The 21,446-nt window shown below is 42.7% G+C and overlaps 1 long non-coding RNA gene across 2 annotated transcripts; it reads right to left on the minus strand.

Moving 5' to 3' along the window:
* Positions 1 to 2,225: 2,225 nt before the first annotated feature.
* On the minus strand, positions 2,226 to 16,108 carry LOC142699177 (uncharacterized). Of its 2 annotated transcripts, XR_012866064.1 has the most exons (7): positions 16,014 to 16,108; positions 14,696 to 14,770; positions 13,656 to 13,784; positions 12,535 to 12,601; positions 12,285 to 12,349; positions 10,204 to 10,315; positions 2,226 to 2,686 (listed from the first exon to the last, which is right to left on the minus strand). It is a non-coding gene; the product is annotated as an uncharacterized LOC142699177 (long non-coding RNA). The 2 variants fall into 2 exon arrangements; XR_012866065.1 differs by lacking the exon at positions 10,204 to 10,315.
* Between the last annotated feature and the right edge of the window lie 5,338 nt (positions 16,109 to 21,446).

The raw sequence follows: 21,446 nt of genomic DNA on the forward strand, positions 1-21,446 counted from the left end.
TACCTCCTCCCGGGGAGAAATAGAGTTAACCGAAAGACATAACATCAGGCATTCACTACCCCATTTGGTGAGATCCCCAGTATTCCAATCAAACGTGGGATTATGCAGCTGCAACCAGGGAAGACCTAATACCAGATCGGACGATAATCCCTGCATCACCAGTACAGAGCACTGCTCCAAATGCATGGAGCAAACAAGGAGTTCAAAAACAGGAGTATGCTGAGTAAAATAACCATTAGCAAGAGGAGTGGAGTCGATACCCACTACCGGGATAGGATAAGGCAAATCAATAAAAGGCATTTTTAGAGACATAGCAAATTCCACAGACATGATTATAGCAGATGAGCCAGAATCCACGAAGGCACTGCCAGTGGCAGACCGGCCAGCAAACGAGACCTGAAAGGGAAGCAAAATTTTATTGTGTTTCATATTAACGGGAAATACCTGTGCGCCCAAGTGACCTCCCCGATGATCACTTAGGCGCGGAAGTTTTCCGGCTGTTTATTCTTGCGCCTGGGACAGGTGTTCAGTAGATGCTTGTCGTCCCCACAATAGAAGCAGAGACCATTCTTCCTGCGAAACTCTCTACGTTGTCGAGGGGACATGGAGGCCCCGAGTTGCATAGGTACCTCCGAGTCCTCCGTGGAAGAGCGAGGAGACGGGACCTCGGGGGGAATCGCAGGGAAGTCAGAGGGGAACACATTGAAACATTCAAGCTGACGTTCCCTGAGACGTCGGTCAAGTCGTACTGCTAGGGCCATAACCTGGTCTAGGGAGTCAGAAGAGGGGTAGCTAACCAGCAGATCCTTCAGGGCGTCAGATAATCCTAACCTAAACTGGCACCTTAGGGCCGGGTCGTTCCACCGAGAAGCTACGCACCACTTTCTAAAATCGGAACAGTATTCCTCAACAGGTCTCCTACCCTGACGTAAGGTCACCGACTCTCGGCTAAGGCAGTCCTGTCAGTCTCGTCGTAAATGAGTCCGAGGGCAGAGAAAAAACGATCAACGGAGGAAAGTTCAGGGGCGTCAGGAGCCAAGGAGAAGGCCCACTCTTGGGGCCCTTCCTGGAGTCGGGATATAATGATACCCACCCGCTGGTTCTCGGAACCTGAGGAGTGAGGTTTTAGGCGGAAATAAAGTCTGCAAAGGAGAGAAAAGTCTTACGGTCCCCTAAGAACCGGTCAGGTAACTTGAGGTCGGGTTCTAGAGGTGAGGTGAGGGGTACTACTAAGGCAGCGTCAGCCTGGTTGACCCTCTGAGCCAGGGCCTGGACCTGTAGGGAGAGGCCCTGCATCTGCTGGGTCAGGGTCTCAAGGGGGTCCATGATAGCGTCAGCGTAGGAGAAATGGTAGACTAGGTATGGGCTTGTTATTATGTAATGGCAAGAAGGAGGTGAAGGGAACAAGTGAGCCCTAATCTACCCACCGCCCTGTCCCTGCCTACTTGCAACGACCCGCCCTAGGCGACGGGGTACAACTTGGCGGCGGTCCCTACTCTGTCTAAGTGCAAGGGAGTACAAACAGGGAACACGCAAGGGAAGGGGCAGTAGGCCACGGAACGCCGCGAGGAAACGGAGCGGTGAATGAGCCAGTCAGGATCAGGATGTAGTGGAGTATACAAACGCAGAGCACGGAGCAGGAAGCAAGCCAGGGGCAAAGCGAAGCAGGATAAGCGGAACTGAAGCAAGGCAGAAGCACGGCAGAAGCAGGCTGGAGCAAGGCAGCAGTGGGGCCTGGAATCCAAGAAGAATAACAAGCACTGAGGAAGAGAACACGGCAGGTATAAATGAACAGGGGGCGGAGCTAACTCCGACTGACAAGGCCGCGATAGGCTCTCCCACTCCTGAGCCTGCCACCCTGGTTGGTGGGAGCCGGTGTCAGTCTAAGAGGTCTGGCCTCAGGTGTCGACTGATTAATCTCGGGAGTATACACAGACGTAGTACCTGGCAGATCCTTTACACTCTGTCAGGAAGGTCAAAAGCGGCCAAAGAGGGAAGGGGTTAAGGAAGAATGATGGCAGAAAGTCGATAATCGTAGGTATCAGTACTTCCGATTTAGTTTGCAGTAATATACAATTCACTCCTGTATTTCACTGAAGTCACGTTGGAGTATTCTATGTTGTTTGGTAAGAGTGTTGTTGTCAGATTGCTTTAAGAAAAGAATGATGTCAGAAATCTGAAATACATAGACTATGATGTATAGAGCTACAAGCAATGAAACTCCATAGTCCTTTGTCTGGTTTAGGTCCAAGTGGATTGAAGAAGTCGGCCATTGCAGAGTTTCAGGAGACTGTCTGTCATCAAATACTGTAGAATCTAATGCTATTATTCTTGACCTCTTGTAGGGGAGCAAAGAACAGTACCTGTTGCAGCTGTTTCATGTGAGGTGGGCTTACATGAAGCAACCTCCTTCTTCTCACCTGGGGGTCTTCTGTGCGGTATATTATCCTCAGACCCACTTATCTTTTCCTCCAGGTCAAGGAATTTTCCGTCTAACAGAGGATCAAGTTACAACTGCTCGCAGGTCTCCAGTAATAATTGGTTTCTCTCACGGGTGATGAGTCGGTCTAAATAATATGTGCAGATTTCTTCACATAGGAAGAATCGATCCAGGTATCTCTTCTTTCACACCTCACGGCAGTAAGGATGGTCAGCAGCAGTACCTTGAAGAGACTTCTCCAAAGCACTGTAAATAAACCAGAATGTAAAACTAATTGATCATTATAAAGTTTCACAGATTAACGGAATAAGTCTCTTCAGTACATTTATGTTGAGCCTCCTGCACCTGAGTCTTAACTCTCTCAGGCTGGGTTTACACTGTGCGTTTTTGCCATGAATTTTTTTTGTTTTGGTAGATAAACTAACGTGGAAGTTCATCAAACCAAACAAAAAAAGAATGCTAAAAACGCAACAAAAACGCACATTGTAAACCAAGCCTAAAACTTCTTCTGAAGCCTTATCACATATTGGACAAGGGTGTCATGTGACAAATATAGTTCTGAGTCTGTAGGTGTTATGGGCAACCTGGGTAATTTTCGAACAAAATTTCATAAGGAGTTAGTACATGGTCGGTGGGGGTCCCAGTAGTGGGGCCCTTAGCGATCATATATTTATCACCTATCCAGTGGATAGGTGCTAAATGTTCTTAGTGGGAAAACCCTTTAGCTTAAAGGGGTTTTCCAGTCCTAAGAAATTGTAGGAATTTCTTGACATAAATTTCTTGGTTTTGTATAACGGTCATTTAAGCACGACCATCTTTCGGAAAGCAACAGCGGTGAATTCTTTATTGCACGCATCATCGTTTTATACTCCTCATATTGTGCGTTCCATCCCGACAGGCCAATTCTTGAGGGCTAAATGAGTGATTTAATTCTCATCGGAATTTTAAAGAACAGGCCTCAAATCTGAAAAAGAGATTAAGACAACGTGGCTACAGAAATATAGATGCTGAAAAAGGATGCCAAAGAGCAAGGAGTACTAATCGGGACATTCTGTTGAGACAAAAGGTACGTAGATCAAAGGAAATCTGGTCAGATTTGTAACCAACTCTAACACACAATGGCAGAATGATGCCGATCTTAGGGGTGTTCTTCCACACCGACCATTGATGGTGGCTAAAAGAAGCAGAACACTAAAGGACATGTTAGTAAGAAGCCATTATGTACCTCCCTGTGTGTCATCGGGCCCTAAGTGGGGCTCATTCCCATGTGGCCACTGCTCTATCTGTAGCATGATTGTTAAGACAGACACATTTTGTGATTCATCAGGATGTGATGAACACAAAATTGTGCACGTCATTAATTGCAGTACCACGGGGGTCATATATCGCGCTACATGCACTTGTGGTTTGATATACGTGGGTATGACCACACGAGATCTGAGGGTACGCACCCAGGAACATGCCAAGGATATCAGGCAGCAGTGAAATTGGACCCTCAGAAACTCTCAGAAACCCTCAGAAACTCATCAAATTTAAACCAATACCTAAGCACTTTAGGGAGAAACACAAGGGCAGATGTCAGGATTTAAAAGTTCCTGAAATTGCTAAACTTTCTTTGGGCTCCCGAGGAGGGAATCTAGCCAAACGTCATGAGCAAATTGAATGTCGTTGGATCATAAAGTTACGCACCCAAGCTCCTTTGGGCCTGAATGAGAAGGTATCATTTGTGCCTTTCTTATAGTATGGCTTTGCACAGGTTGTGAACAATATTGCCAGTGATATCCCCCTTTGCAGTATTTTGGGGATTCTTCCATTTTTATATTAAATGTTAGGGCTTCGACTCTTCTACTGGGGATTGTTGTTTGGTTTGGTTTGATGGGTTGTATATTTTGATTTTATTCTTTATCTTTTGTGAGTAACTGTATACTCCTTTTCTGGGTATAACGCCCGTTCATCGGCTGATTGTAACGTTTATGTAGCCGAAAATATTACCGTTGTTGGCAGCACATCTCCCTGTTCATTTTTTTTTTACATAGACCAAAAGAATATTAAAAAAAAAACATTATCGTTCAAAAGCAGTGGATTTTTTTTTTTAACATATCTGGAATCGCGACACCTGTAAAAGTCCAAACTGTTACAATATAAAATGAAAACCCCAAAATCGCTGTGTCTTTTAGTCACCTCGTATCCCAGAAAAGAATTTAATAAAAAGTGGTCAAAAAGTCTTATGTACCCCAAAATGGTACCAATTAAAACTACAGCTCGGCCTGCAGAAAATAAGCCCTCATATAGACGGAAAAATGAAAAAGTTATGTCTCAGAATATGGCAACACAAAACAAATTTTATTTTTAATAATGAATTTTCTCCTTGTAAGGGCTTGTCCACATGTAACGAAAATGGCTGCGTATTTTCCATTCGGAGTTGCGAACGGATAATATGCAGCGGAATACAGTAGCAGCAAAGTGGGTGTGAATGAGCGAATGTTATCCACACGCTGCATAAAATGTCAGTCCTGAAATTCACCGGCTGTATGTAAATTCCTGCTGCGGAAAGTGGACTGAATTCCTGCGTTTTTCAGAGGAAATGTCACCATCTCACAGACTTGGAAAAAAACTGCAGCAAAATCCGGAATATTTTCTACAGTAAAAAAATGCAGGAAATGTTTTTCCATAGCAGATTGTCTGCTAGTCCAAGCGGAAATTCCTGCAGCAATTCCGTTACATGTGGACAAGCCCTTAGAGTAGTAAACCATAAAAAAAACATATAAATTTGGTATTGCCGTAATCGTACTGACCCGCAGAATAAAGTTAACTAGTCATTTTTACAAACGGTGAATTCCATAAAAGTGAAACCAAGAAAACAAAGCTATCGCTGCTATGTTATATCTTCACTTTCCACACCGAACCCCCCCGCACAGAGAATTTAAAAAAAAATGGCTTTTGGAAGGTGGGGAGGAAAAAATTTGAATAAAAATAATGTCGGCGATGGGAAGGGGTTAATAATGTGCTTTGGGTTTGTGTCTGACTAAACACATAGACGTCATTCTTGCCTACTCTCCAGGGTTGTCCAGTAGTCTACAAGAAATCTCCCGGCAGAGAAGGAGGTCTCCTGAAAGTCTCCTGACGGCTGAGAGCAGGGGCTCTTGCTGCATATTTATTTCTATGGCCGCATGGTAGCTGTGTAAACATGTATCATTGAGCTCCTGCTTGTGGCTGCACGCAGGGAAGCACTCTACTGGCACTGTTTATGGGGCACTCTACTGGCACTGTTTATGGGGCACTCTACTGGCACTGTTTATGGGGCACTCTACTGGCACTGTTTATGGGGCACTCTACTGGCACTGTTTATGGGGAAGACTTCCATTTACACCTCTTACAGCAAGTACTAAAGCGTCTAACATGTATTGTATATCTGACAAGTTACAATTCTGTATTTCACCCTCTGTCGCCGTGCGGTGCTTTAATGAGACACCATATCCTCCCTATGGCGTGTGGTGGAGCATGACACATTTTCTTTTCTTCTTACGGAATGTGTAAAATTAGAGGAACAGTGTAGGCCCATAATGCAATACAGATCCGTGTGTGTCTGTTTGTGTGTGTGTCTGTGCGTGCATGTGTGTATGTGAGTGTGTGTGTGTGTAAGTGTATGTATGTGCGTGTGTGTGTATGTGTCTGTGTGTGTGTGTGTGTATGTGTTGCGTGCGTGTGTGTATGTGTGTGTGTGTATGTATGTACGTACGTACGTACGTACGTACGTACGTACGTACGTACGTACGTACGTACGTACGTACGTGTGTGTGTGTGTGTGTGTATGTGTATGTATGTGCGTGTGTGTGTGTATGTATGTGCGTGTGTCTGTGTGTCTGTGTGTGTGTGTGTGTGTGTCTGTGTGTTGCCCGATTTGGAAGTTTATGACAAAAAAAGCCACAACACCTAGACATGAGAACCCAGGTGTAATGGGATATGGGAATAACAACATTCACAAGTCTTGTACATCTTTCCGCTGTGGTAATTCTTGCCTCGGGGGAACCTCCTACTCTTACTGGAATCATTAAAGCAGAGGCCGGCGGTTATGTGAGGTGGACGTGTACAATATAAGACACCGCTGTCACAATCATTATCCTGTGTCACCCTAGAAGGACATTATTTAACTTTATATATTCAGATTTCATTGTCGTATTTCAGTCTTGATTTTCTCCAAGCCTTGATGTGATTTTTCTCCTTGCCAGGACTAAGGCCCTGTTCACACGGCAGAATTTTCACGCGGAAAAAAGTGCACCATTGTCTATAAAGAGAAACCACCCGTTTATACAGGACAGAATATTAAGCGGGTGAAATTGTACACCGCCTCGCTGAAAAAAAGTGACATGTCACGCGTTTTCCGTCGCATGTTCCACATCAGGTAATCGCAGGCAGATTAGCCCCATTAAATGGTTCTAATCTGTGTCCAGAAACGCCTCCGTTTTTACTACAAAACAACGACCGAAATCTGAGGGTCGGCCGTGGTTTTCTACCGCGGTTTCTCGACCAATTCCACGTCGGATTTTTCCACAAGAAAAATCTGTCATATGAACACAGCCTAATGGCATGCGCAATATTTCCCCCCACCCAGAGGGATCCGGCTACAAGGAAGGCAGAATCGGCTTGTAAGAAAGTAGAATGTCATCGTCACATTTGCATCTTTAGTGTAAATATTGTAATGTCCGTCATCTCCTAAGCATGTCTATACATTACATATAAATACTTCTTTCTGTTACCTGTCTTGTGTACAGATTATACATCACGCTGCATGGATGGCGGACAGACTGTCAAACACATCAACTGTCCTTGTTGCCCATAGCAACCAATCACAGTGCAGCTTTTTTTCAGAGCAGTTTTGAAATGAAAGCTGAGCTCCGATTGGTTGTGCCAGTTTTTCCTGTTGGACCTTTTTAACCCTTTCACTACCAGGGTTTTTTAGGCATTTTGCCTCTTACTTTTGTCATGTACAAATAAAACCTATATTACTAAGTACAAAAAAATCATACTAAACCCCCCATACTTATATATTTTCTGAAAGTAGATTCCTGGTACATTGTCCATTTGCATAAAATTGCATGACGGTCCTTGTGTGTAAAAAGTGTCATTTTTCATTAAAAAATATGCATACAAATTTATACTTTATGTCAACAGTGTAACCTAAAGCAGAAAATGTTATGCTCCAGGCATCCTAAAAAAAAAAGTTCAATATGTGCAGCATTCATACATACATACATACATATATCATACATACATACATACATACATACATATATCATATATACACACATATATATATCATACATACATATATATATATCATGCATACATACATACATACATACAGTATATATATCATAAATACATACACACACACACACACACACACACATTCATACATACATACACACATATATATATATATATATATATATATATATATATATATATACAGGGTGGGCCATTTATATGGATACACCTAAATAAAATGGGATGTATGTATGATATATATATCTGTGTATGTATGATATATATGTGTGTATGTATGTATGAATGTATGTACGTATTTATTTATTATATATAATATTTCTTCTGCGGTGTTGCTATCAGTGTGTGAAGATTGGGAGAAGAGGGTTGCATTGACAATCCAACACAATGGGCAGCACTTTGAACACATTTTATAAGTGGTCAGAAACTTGTAAATAACTCATGAAAGAATAAAGTAACGTTAAAATCAAGCACACCATTGTTTTTCTTGTGAAATTCTCGATAAGTTTGATGTGTCACATGACCCTCTTCCCATTGAAAAACTAAAATTGGATACAAAATGGCCGACTTCAAAATGGCCGCCATGGTCAACACCCAGCTTGAAAAGTTTCCTCCCTCCCATATACTAATGTGCCACAAGCAGGAAGTTAATATCACCAACCATTCCCATTTTATTTAGGTGTATCCATATAAATGGCCCACCCTGTACATACATACATACATATATATCATACATACATATATATCATACATACACACATACATACATACATACATACATACATACATACATACATACACACATATATATGTATATATATCATACATACATACATACAGTATATATATCATAAATACATACACACACACACACACACACACACACACACATTCATACATACATACACACATATATATCATACACAGATATATATATCATACATAGATACATACATACATACATACATACAGGGGCGTAACTAGGAAAAACTGGGCCCCATAGCAAACTTTTGACTGTGGCCCCCCCTCCCCTGGGTGTCACACAACCCCCCCTTGTAGATAGTGCCTTTTTTACAGCCCCCTCTGTAGATAACGCCATACAGCCCCCCTGTAGATAATGCCATACAGCCCCCCTGTAGATAACGCCATACAACACCCCTGTAGGTAGCGCCATAGAGCCCCCTTTGTAGATATCTACAGAGGGGGCTGTATGGCGTTATCTACAGAGGGGGCTGTATGGCGTTATCTACAGGGGGGACTGTATGGCGTTATCTACAGGGGGGACTGTATGGCGTTATCTACAGGGGGGACTGTATGGCGTTATCTACAGGGGGGACTGTATGGCGTTATCTACAGAGGGGGCTGTATGGCGCGAACGCAATACAGCCCCCACTGTAGATAACACCATACAGCCCCCACTGTAGATAACGCCATACAGCCCCCCCTTGTAGGGAACTCCATACAGCCCCCCCTGTAGGGAACGCCATACAGCCCCCCCTGTAGGGAACGCCATACAGCCCCCCCTGTAGGGAACGCCATACAGCCCCCCCGTAGGGAACGCCATAAGCCCCCCCTGTAGGGAACGCCATACAGCCCCCCCTGCAGGGGCCGCCATACAGTCCCCCCCCTGCAGGGGACGCTATACAGTCCCCCCCCTGCAGGGGACGCCATACAGTCCCCCCCTGTAGGGAACGCCATACAGCCCCCCTGTAGGGAACGCCATACAGCGTCCCCAGCCCCCCCAAAAAATGCATCCTACAGTGTGTCCTACAAATAACATGCATCCCCTATCCACAGGACAGGGGATACATGTGTGATCGCTGGCAGCGATAAGGAGAACGGGGGACCGAAAGTCCCCCGAAGTTCTCCATGACTAACCTCTGACTTCCGGCGTCTGCGCAGCAGCTCAATAAAAATGAAAGGAGCTCTGGTCACGGATGCGCACAAGCGCGACCGGCGCTCCATTCATTTCTACGGAGCTGCCGACATAGACCCCGGAAGTCCGACATAGACCCCGGAAGTTTGTGATGGAGAACTTCAGGGGACTTTCAGTCCCCCGTTCTCCCTATCAATGCCAGCGATCACACATGTATCCCCTGTCCTGTGGATAGGGGATACATGTCTTTTGTGTAACGGCAGAGCGGGGAGATACCTCCCTGCTCTGCCGTAGTCTTCAGTGGGGTCCCGCTGTAGCAGCCATAGCGGCTGCTAGCGGAGCCTCCGGCCGTGGTGGGGGCCCGTGCCGGCGGGCGACACGGGCCCCCTCATGCCCCTCATACATATATATCATACATACATACATATACATATATATATATATCATACGTACGTACGTACGTACATACCACTTGTGCCTGTGTCTACATGTACATATATTATCTCCATAAAATTACAAATTGAAAATACCAAAAATGTGGTTTTAAGCAGGAAATGTACAAAAAAAAAGTAACAATCTATAAAATGCAGGGATTACACACCTAGAAAAATGAGGCGTCCACAAAGCTCCTATTTTCCTGGGAGCAGACAACCTGACGATTGGAGTTGTCTTGACGTGGTCCTGGCGGCCGTGCTCACCTTCACTATAAACACCTTAGATATAGGATAGAGGAATTTATTTGTAAAAACAAATGCATTAAAATTCACATTTGTGCCTAAAACTCACATACAATAAGCGATTTAGAGAAAATATCATTTACAATGAATAGATCAAGGTGATAAAAGCTTATATATATATATATATATATATATATATATATATATATATATATATACCACATACATCTACAGCCACAAAAGTGTGCGCTCTCAAAACACTGAAACAGAAGCCCTACAATATTTGGCCATCATACACAGATGTATTTGAAAAAAAAAATACTGCACACAACAAGCAACTTCTACTGTATGCAACCAAAATCACACATAGCACATAGCATAATACGTGTATAAAAATACAACTTAGGCCTTATTCACACCAGCGTATTCCACATCCGTGTTAGGCCTTATTCACACGAACGTGTGCATCTTGCAGTTCCGTGTGTCATCAGTGAATGGTGCGTGGCTGCGTGATTTTCATGCATATGCCATCCTTATGACACGCGGTTTTGATGTTTAGAAAAAGAAATGAAGGACGTGCTTTTATTTTTTCCTTCACTTATTTATCTACTGTTGCGCGAGTCACGCGCGACACACGGAAGTGCTTCCATGTGCTGCGCGTGATTTTCACGCACCCACTGACTTCAATGGGTGCGTGATGCGCGAAAAACGGCCAAGCATAGGACATGTCGTGAGTTTTACGCAGCGGACACACGCTGCGTGAAAATCACGGACTGTCTGAACGGCCCCATTGACTAACACAGGTCCGTGCGACGTATCATGGACGTTAAACGCGTTCGTGTGAATAAGGCCTTACGTGTGTTAAAACAACGGACATCACACGGACCTATGCAATTCAATGAGGCCATTCAGAATCAATACTAGGAGTAAGAAAGACAAAGTATTAGGACAAATCCCAATCAATGGAAACATTTTCATGTAGAACAGAGGCCAGTCCCCAACAGTGTATTTTATAGCTTTAGGTGTATTATATATTATCTCATTTTTATGCTTCTACAATGTGTCTCTTATCAGTGAGTTATTATAATGAGCTTTATTCTTATTATATCACAACAGTAACTATTATGGGGTTTCTGAGGGGGTTCATACAATTATTCACACAGAGACACTTTATTAGGAGTCCTGCCACCCCTCCCCCTACAATGCTGCAGATAAACATTGCGGACGTCAGAGTGACAGGCGGCATGGATAGGTCCGCTCCCGGCCGCCCGCTTTTATTACTTGTAGTAATGATAACAGTAAGGTAAGCAGTGTCTCCCCTGACTGCTAGCAAAGTTTGGGGTACATGTCTGGGATACATGGCACAAGTGCCCAGCGCTGAGACACCAAGTAGTAGAGATGACTCCTGAACCCTGTACCTTTCCTTCACCATGACATTACAATATACAATATTATATAGTACAAGTCCTCAGCAGTTACATGACATGGAATCAGTGGCTATTACAAGATGTTTGCCCATTTGGCCTAGGTATTTAACCGGTCAGGGGGCTTCTCCCATATGACTTTCTAACATAAATCGAGGGCGGACGTACTATATGTGAGAACTGTGCAGTTACATTGGGGCCCAGCAGGTCAGGGGGCCCTCTGCCACCCCGAAAGTAACTAGTAGCGTCCTACTGTCTATTAGATTGCATGTAAGGGTTTGGGCTAATGAATTTCTTGTAGGCAATAATGTGTGGCAAGTGCTCTTGGCAGGGTGACCGTGCCTTATATCCCCCAACACTGCTCCACCCCTAATCCCCAATTAACTTTACTGTACCCCTAGTCCCCTCAACCAATTACCTTAAATCTATCTTCAGGCCAAAACCGTTCCCTATTGTTCCCTTACGTGTCCCCCCTAGACTACATGGCACCGCCAGTCATATGGCCATCTTCATACTATACAAAGAAACCCATTACCTACATGATCCCTATCCCTATATATAGTAACTAAAGATGGATATACCTCATATAGATGAAATATTACTTCAGAGAGTCCCCCTGGCAGCAGGCAGCCGATCCCAAGGTTTTCTGGAATGAAAAGTTAAAATTATGATGTGAGCTTAGTATGGGTCATCATATCAACAAATATATGTTCAGCCAATTGACAACATTGGGGATTTGTTCCCGCAGCCTCTCATGTGTCTCTATAGGAACATTCTGGATGACATCACATTATAGCATTTCTATAGGTTGTTATTTTCTATAATACTTACATATATACGGTGGATCTTCTAGCATGTCGGCTGTCACTGGTGCCACATATTCACATGTTTTATATGTCTGTAATATACATAATGGGTTTACTGCATACACATAAAATAACCCCATATCTATAATGTATAATAATATATTTACTGTCACACATGTCATTATCTATCACAGGGCGAGTCAGACATTGAACACATTTTGTAATGTAACGTAGACCCAGGGAACATAACTATAGGGGTGAAGAGGTTGTACAGGCCCTGGTGTCCATGACTGGCATAAGGGGGTCACAATCTGAACAAATCCCCAATGCCGCCATCACCTGGAGGAATCCTGATTTTACTTGTCGCCCCCTTGACTGCCCTAGACCACCATACAATGAAAAAACAATTCCCCTTTACTGTCTTAAACCACCAGTGAATTTACACTGAACCCTTTCACAGCCCTAGACCACCAGATAAATATAAAAAACTGTATAGAAACATGACCCTGTGGGATGGGGTGGGTGGGTGAGCCTACTTTACTTGTTGCCCAGGACCCCATCTTACATAAAGCCTATTGTGTCTGTGGGAGTGCAGATTATATATGGTATATGATAGTTGGCAGGACCTGGTATAGATTTGGCACCAAGGCCCCGGAGCTTATAGTTATGTCTCTATATAAGCCTAAACTTAAGGGAAACTATAGAGAACTGTGGAGTTTCTGATTCTTCTCTCTTTTGTGGTGTCTCTGGACACATATAATGTGGATACATGTAATGAATATTCTGGCCATGCACCGGGTTACCTGACAACATATAAGTTTGGGTGGCAGCTTAGTCTGGATGCCATAGTTGACCACACCGGGTTTCCAGGCTCTTGGTCTCTGTTCCTAATATATTACGGGTTTGTAGCTTGTCAGTAATAAGCGGTCACTACATTTTGTGTAGGACATTTTTTTCTATTCTTCCATCTACCACCCCCAGCATTGAAGTGAGGAATATTAGGAAGAGCAACCTTGTTTTCTGAGGGACAATGTGAGAAAACTGAAATTGGGCTCTTGGAGAAAATATCCATTATTGCTATAAACCATCCAGCCAGTAAATATGTGATATAACGTGTGTAGAGATAAAGAAATATTCGGCACTTACCTTGGACTCTCCTACTTTATATGCTGGGCATTAGTTGGGCGCTCTCCTTATTTTTGGAGCAGCCCTTCCTACACCTGGAGCTGAGGCCATCACAGAGCTCTTCATTGGGCTGTTACTTTTTTATTACTCCTGGAAATGTAAGAATAAATTGACAACTGGGTGACGTTATTCTCTTTTCTCAATGGCCATGGTCTGATACAATACAATGAGTGCTGACAGTTTCATAATGTTTAGGGACACATCCTATAGACAAGATATATTGTATCCCCCATATTCAAACATTCCCAGGCGGAATTATAGAGGAATGGAAAAATTCAGAGTGCTAAGAGGAGATGCTCCAGCATTATAATTTTATGGGAAATACAATTATTTACTCGTCATAAGAACAGACAAGTCCAGAACATATGACCAGTATTATATACATAGAAGAGATAAACCATCATCCCTGGGATTGGAGGTTAATTGCAATAAAATATTATAATATAAGATTACACTTCATGGAAAATACAATTTGACAGTTATAGATTTAGGCAGCAGTGGATTTGGTATCACTATATAGCAGGTAATGGAGTTGGTCCTCTCCTCTTTGCGGCTGGCTGGTGACAACCTGTGCAGGACTCCGCTCTCCAGAGGAACTACATTGGCAGCAAGCAAAGCGGTGGAGAATTGTCCCAAAGGTCATGGGAAGGGAATGGAGAGGTAAACAAACATCACGCCCGGCTCTCCTCAGTAGCTACATTGGGCCCCATAATGGAGGGCCCAGTTTGATCTTTGCTATGAGGACCCCAGTCTTCTATGTCCGGCTCTATATCCAGGAGTAAGATTATGTGACTGTTTGGTGAACTTCTTGGTGTCAGTAGAATAAGAGTGTTCATGATAACTATGACTGCCGCCACGTGTCAGGGATCTATCTGCCTATGTGACATGGAGGAATGGCTTCAGTCATACACAAAGGTGCCGTCTGTTTTCTGACCAGATAATTTGGGACGTGTGTGAGTAATATGCAGGAAAGGTAAATTACAGGAAAGAGAGATCAATACCTGAGCGCTGTATTCAGGACTCTGTCCCGGCAGCAGCAGTTCTGGGACTAATCAAGGGATCTGTTCAGACAAGATCTAAGAAAAAGATACAAAACCTCTGATCACAGGATAGATACAAGAATAGTTGTCATGTTACCAGAGGTTACACTTATACATTACACGTATACACTATTTAACATTGACGTCTATAGGTGACAGATGACCAACATATGACATATATCAGAGGTGTCCGTCACCGCCATCCTGTAAGAAACGTGTACAGTATGTTAGAGTTTTCCCATGAGCGACATATTTGACGTAACCACAGGATATGTAATAAACGTCAGATAAATGCGGGTCCCATCTGTACACCAATCTCTAGAATGGGGCCCCCTAAACCCTGTTCTAGCATTTTGTGCTCACGAATTCCCGGCCACTTACAGATTACATGGTCGGAGTTACGTAAACAGCGTAGCTCGCTGAACTACGCTGTTGCTCTAACTCCCATAGTAGTGAATGGCAGCTACGGAAGCAGCATATCATGCGAGCTACGCTGTTTGGGTAACTACTATTCAGTTCTATGGGGCTTTCCCCCTTCATAGTAGGAAATCAGCCGGAACACAAAAAGGTAGAACAGGGTTTAGGGGGCCCCAATCCAGAGTTGGTTCTCTCTGAGCTGCAATACCGAGCACAGCCACTACCAAATGCATGGAGCTTTCCTGGTAAACAATGAAGAGGACATGTGGCTGACCAGGGTGGTGCGGCCCCTTTACTCAGCTGATCATGGGGGTAGTAGGAGTCAGATCTCCACCGATCTGATATTTACTATTAATAATAAAGTTATGGAAAATCCCTTTAAAAGGTAAATAAGACATTTTATACAAAGGACAGAACATACATATAAAATTATAGAGGATCTGACGTCTCACCTGGCATGTCTGTCCTAGAAAATACTTGAGAATTCACATTTCCATTCACACATTACTGACTGCTGTAATTTTCAGGAAATAATAAATTGTAACTTTAATGGGGAAATAAATAACCTCAAAATCTGAATGTAAAATCCACATGTTCAGTTTTTACTTTTGTTCATAGAAACATTTTACTGGAACTTGAAAAAAAAAACAAAAAACAACCCTGTCAATTACAGGAAAAAAAAAATCCTTCTACAATCATATAGTTGTGGTGAGATGCTGGTTATAAATTGCTGCAGTAATGTCCAGTGTGAATCTGGTCTTATATGAGAATTCTAGAGCGTAGATATTTCATGTATCCAGTAACATGTATAATTAATAACACTGATATTATAGCTGATAAATAATAAAATGCTGCCTCTTACCTGTCAATCACAGTCAATCACAGTCCTGGTCAAAATGTTATTCCCAAAAATGTGAGAAAAAGGCCAACAATCGTGATCTGTAGGAAACACACTGATCAAATATCAAGTGCAAAGTGAGTGGAATCCAGCTGCACATAGAACTTAGCGACTAGTACTGTCTATGACATCATCAGTGACATCATAAGTGGCTGCAGTATCGGTTACATCATCGGTTATCTCCTCCTGCCTGGATAGACTGTCTGTGTATACACTGGATATAGGCGTTACATGGGACTGCTGTTTTATAAGCATGGAAGATACATGCCCATTTGGTCAAAAGCTAAAAAAAAATGCCCAGTTGGGCATTTAGATTTATGCTAATAACTTTCTTAAATAGGTCATAACTTGGTCAAAATTGATCGTTTTTCTAAATAAAAAAACACTGCTGTGATCTACATGACAGCGACGATCACATGTAGAAGACAGGCCACGTAGAATGTGGTGACACAGCCTCTTTAAGTCATTGAAAACCATTGAAAAAGTGAAATTAAAGTTTCTTGCCGCGGCGCTGTGTATTTAATGCATTAAAAGTCAAGTTAAAGATCTCCACATCTGTACATAGAAGGGGACATATTGCAGAACAATTATATCATTAGTGTCACTTATATAAATTGGAATTATGTGTAAAACTGTCACTTCTGTCTGTAAAGTGGTCGTCTCGTCATTACAAGCTCATTTTGAAATAACGTTTTCTCTTTATTCCGGAGACGCTACAGACACTGACCAATAGGCGACTATCTTTATAGACTGTGCACCATTTATAATATTTATGTCTTCTCTTAAGCCCCCTCAGGCACCAGCCCCCGGAGAGACTTTTACCTCTGTAACCCCTATTATTAAGCCCTTGATGATTATACACCGTTCAGCCATAACATTAACCCCTTAAGCCCCCATGACATAACTGTGCACCATGGATTGTCTTACATAAGGCCACCATGATGTACAGTAACGTCATGGTGATTGTGCGGTCACAGGAGGTCATTTTAATTGAAGATGCCGCCACCGATATTGGGAATTATTAGGGATACAAAATCGGTGTAAATGGGTCTTAAAGGAGTATTCCCAGCTTACATATAAAGGACGTGTTCACACGGCTCATCTTCAGGCATATGTCAGAGCGTAAAATGGTCGTGTTACGCTCCAAAATACACTTGAAATGCGCCTGCAAACCGCTTCCCATTAACATTAATAGGAAATACACCGCGCAGCTCATATGAGGTGTATTTTTTTGCTGCTGAATTATTAAACACGTAAAACTACGCTTTATAAAAAAGAAGGGACATGTCCCTTTCGGAAGCATTTTAGAAGCTGATTTTTCTTTTTTCCCATGACACTTTAACCCCTTCCCCCTGCTTGCATTCTGGGCCCTAATGGCCAAGCCATTTTTTACATTTTTACATTGTCACATTCGAAGAGCTATAACTTTTTTATTTTTGCGTCAACATAGCTGTATAAGGTCTTGTTTTTTGCGGGGCGACTTGTAGTTTTTATTGGTACCATTTTGGAGTAGATGCGACTTTTTGATCACTTTTTATCACATTTTTTTTAAGTCAGTATTAACAGAAAACAGCAATTCTTCCATAGTGTTTTATTTTATTTTTTACGGCGTTCACTGTGCGGGTTAAATAATGTAATATATTTATAGTCGGGGTCGTTACGGACGTGGCAATACCAAATATGTGCATCTTTTTTGCTTTATTGTGGTTTTTTAATAGTAAAGTAGTTGGGGAAAAAGTGGGTTTTTCATTTTTTTTTTCACATTTTTTTAATTAACTTTATTCAACTTTTTTTTACTTTTATACTAGTCCCACTAGGGGACTTCACTATGTGATCCTCCGATCACTATTATAATACACTGCAATACTTTTGTATTGCAGTGTATTATTGCCTGTCCGTTTAAAATGGACAGGCATATGCTAGGACATGCCTCTGGCATGACCTAGCAGGCATTCATTACAGGCAGACCTGGCAGCCTTTATTAGGCCCCCGGCTGCCATCGGAGACACAGACACTCAGCGATTTTATCACCGGGTGTCAGTGGGATGAGTTGGAGCTCCCTCCCTCTCTCCAAAACCACTCAGATGCGGTGCACGCTATTGAGCACCGCATCTGAAGGGTTAAACGGGTGAGATCGATACTAATATCGATCTCACCCGGTCGAGCAGGGACGCCCCCAGCCCTCAGCTACCTCTGGCAGCTGAGAGCAGGGAGCTTTGACAGTTCCCTGCTCTGTCTACTTTATTCTAATGCAGCGACGCGGAATGGCGGCGCTGTAGAATAAAGCCCATTAATGACCGCCGTGAAAAGGCTTATCGGCGGTCATTAAGGGGTTAAAAAACTCTCTGAAAATACGCCTCAAAATACGCTCAATAAATGATTGGAATATCAGCTGTAAAAAACGTCCGGATTCAAAGTCTGTCTTCTTTTAATCTCAGCCTCGTATTTTCAGCCTAAAGATCTGCGGTGTGAACCTGCCCTCACATGCACATTTCCTGCAGACCTTACCCAGTCATCGCTACTTGCTTCACCCTAAATTTGTTTTGGGGAGCAGGGGTTTTCCTTTCCCAAATCCCAGACAACCCTTTTTAGGCTGGATTCACACACAGCGCTTTGCTGCGTTTTTGTGCTTTTCGTTGTGGTGTTTTTAATGCAGTTTCTGTGGTGTTTTTTCTTGCTGTATTAAGTGCGGCAGATGTTACATTAAAGTCTGTAGTAAAATATCAAATGCATTACACACAACTGCGTTCTGGTTTGTGTCGCTTTTGAGGCAATTTTGTGATCAGTGGCATTTTTTTTCCACACACTCTGGGTATAGCGTTTTTTTCAGGCGTTTTTTCAATAGATTCTATATAGGACTTCAAAAATGCCATAAAACAAAGCACGTACAAAATGACACCACATAAACACGCCACTAAAAACGCCTTAAAAAAAACGCTTGTTTCATTTTAATAACGCTGGTGTTTTTAGAAGCGTTTCGGTGCAGTTTAAAATGACAGAAATTTTCTGTGTGTGAAGGAGGCCTTAAAGAGGCTCTGTCACCAGATTAAAAATGCCCTATCTCCTACATCATTTTATGGGCGCTGGAATGTAGTTAACAGCAGTGGTTTTTATTTTGAGAAACAATCTTTTTTCAGCAAAGTTATGACCTTTATTACAATTATGCAAATTAGTTTCTTAATGCCCAAGTGGGCGTATTACAAAGAAGTGTATGACGCTGACCAATCAGCATCATACACTTCTCTTCATTACACCCAAGCTGGTTTCACTGAACAGCGTGATCTCGCGAGACCACGCTGTGACGTCACTTCCGCCCACAGATCCTTCATCCCTGCGTTTTAAGACTGAACATAGATTATCTCCAGGCGTATGAGAAGTTACAGTTGTCGGATCTGCAGCAGCAGCAGCGGAGGAGGCAGCATCACACAGTGCAGGTAAGCATATAGAACTCCCTAGGGGCGAAGGACCTGTGGGCGGAAGTGACGTCACAGCGTGGTCTCGCGAGATCATGTTCTTCAGGGCATTTTTAATCTGGTGACAGAGCCTCTTTAAGGTAACGCTGTGGGAAAGATATTGTAACCGAAATAAATTGATACATAAATTTCCCTATGCATAGAACATATCCAAAGCCGCCCCTGTAGTTTTCTTCACCATAGTGTCCGTATCCCTCTCTATATGACTGGACACAATATTGTTCGCTGTGATGGCGACTTTCCTATGATGCACACGGATATGAAATTCTTACATGGTGTATGGTGACGAATAAAATAAAAAGATACAATATATCACTGCATGTAGAGTTTCATATTATATATACTGTAAGTGGGAGTGCGGTTTGCATCGTGTTATTCTTTAGGATTTGAACAATATTTTCCTATATGATCCATGAGAGGTTGGGATCATTTCTGGGGATAGTAATTCTCTTGAATTCTAATGAAACTTAGTGTCACACAGAAGGATCCTTCCTTTTTGAGTCGTGTCTTGTCTTCTGCTCTCCATTTATCCTGGCACTGAGACAGCCTCCCCTTTCCAAGGGAGACTAAATGTCAAGAAATAACTACTTGAGAATTTCCCCAGAGTGCAAGTTTATGGAATTGCTATACGATAAATTCCCCAAAGGCAGATGGAGACCGTCTGGATGAAGTGTGCAGGTAAATTAGCTACCTCAAGTCCATCACCACTCTGGTCAGCATAGTCTAAGGCTACTCTATGGTCTGCACCAGAGCCCACCTCAAGGCAGTTTGGATTTGGCTGCATAGAACGCAGGTTGCTTTTATGGAATACAGTGTTGGACAGGAGGTGCAATGCAGGCAATGCCAGAACGGAAACCAGACAGATAGAGGGTAAACAGCAAGCGGAGTTCACAACCAGGAAATACTAAAAGCCCAAATCCCAAAACAGAAGAATACCAGGACTTGCAGAGGTCAAAACCAGCCAAGAGCAGATTATTGTGCTTTGATTGCGACACATTCATTAGTTTTCAATTACATTTTTGTTTATTTTCTTTAGTATTTACAGTATTTGGAAGAGGGTGGGGATAGTAGCCAATCAGATCATTGGACAGATCCAAGCAGCAGGAGAGGAGTGTGCTGATCTTGTGGGAGTCAGTGACCTGTTCATTCATCTGACTATCTAAAGTGGATATAAGTAGTTATCATCTTGAAAGACTAGACCACATATGACAGCATTTGATGTGGCTAAAAGGTTACGGCCAAGGTTTGACAGCAACACAGATGGGTGCGATTTGCGGTCTTACCATAAATCATGGGTAAGTAATGTTCTCTATCGAAATAAAGATCCAAGCAACCTTGTCAAATGCTCTTAGTTTTCCCGATATTCTCAATGTTCCTTGCAGGTGTCTCCTATTGAGTATCATTGACGTCACCTCTGAGTTTGCAGGTAATGCTTCTCTTTAACTGTAATTTGCGGCCAACTACGATTCTACTACTAATAATGCTGCAATAACCCAGCTCTTCTAGGCAGAGTACATCACATACTGTAAAACACATCAAGGCCACCAGATGTCGCTTTGCTGTCAGTTATCTACACGTTTTCTGCTAGCAGGTGATCGCAGAAAATGTCTTTAGTGTAAACCTCAATGTGGATGTTTAAAGTATTACTTACTGCATCAATGACCAATGTTGTTGGTGAAACGACCCTCCGACACTTTAGTGAAAAGTCGTCTTCTAAAACGTTGTTATCTCAATGAAATAGCCAAATTGAATATGATAGAAGAAAATTTATAATAAGTCATAGAAAAACCATGGGTGGTCTTCTCAAAGATGTGGTCTTTTGGAGTAGTTTTGGTACAGTAGGGGTGACGTATTGCTGCTCAATGCAAATAACCCCTTCCCGACATTTGCCGGATGGATATGTCATGGTAAGCTAGTGCTTCCC

This window comes from Rhinoderma darwinii, unplaced genomic scaffold (assembly GCF_050947455.1).
Source record: "Rhinoderma darwinii isolate aRhiDar2 unplaced genomic scaffold, aRhiDar2.hap1 Scaffold_140, whole genome shotgun sequence".
Taxonomy (NCBI): domain Eukaryota; kingdom Metazoa; phylum Chordata; class Amphibia; order Anura; family Rhinodermatidae; genus Rhinoderma; species Rhinoderma darwinii.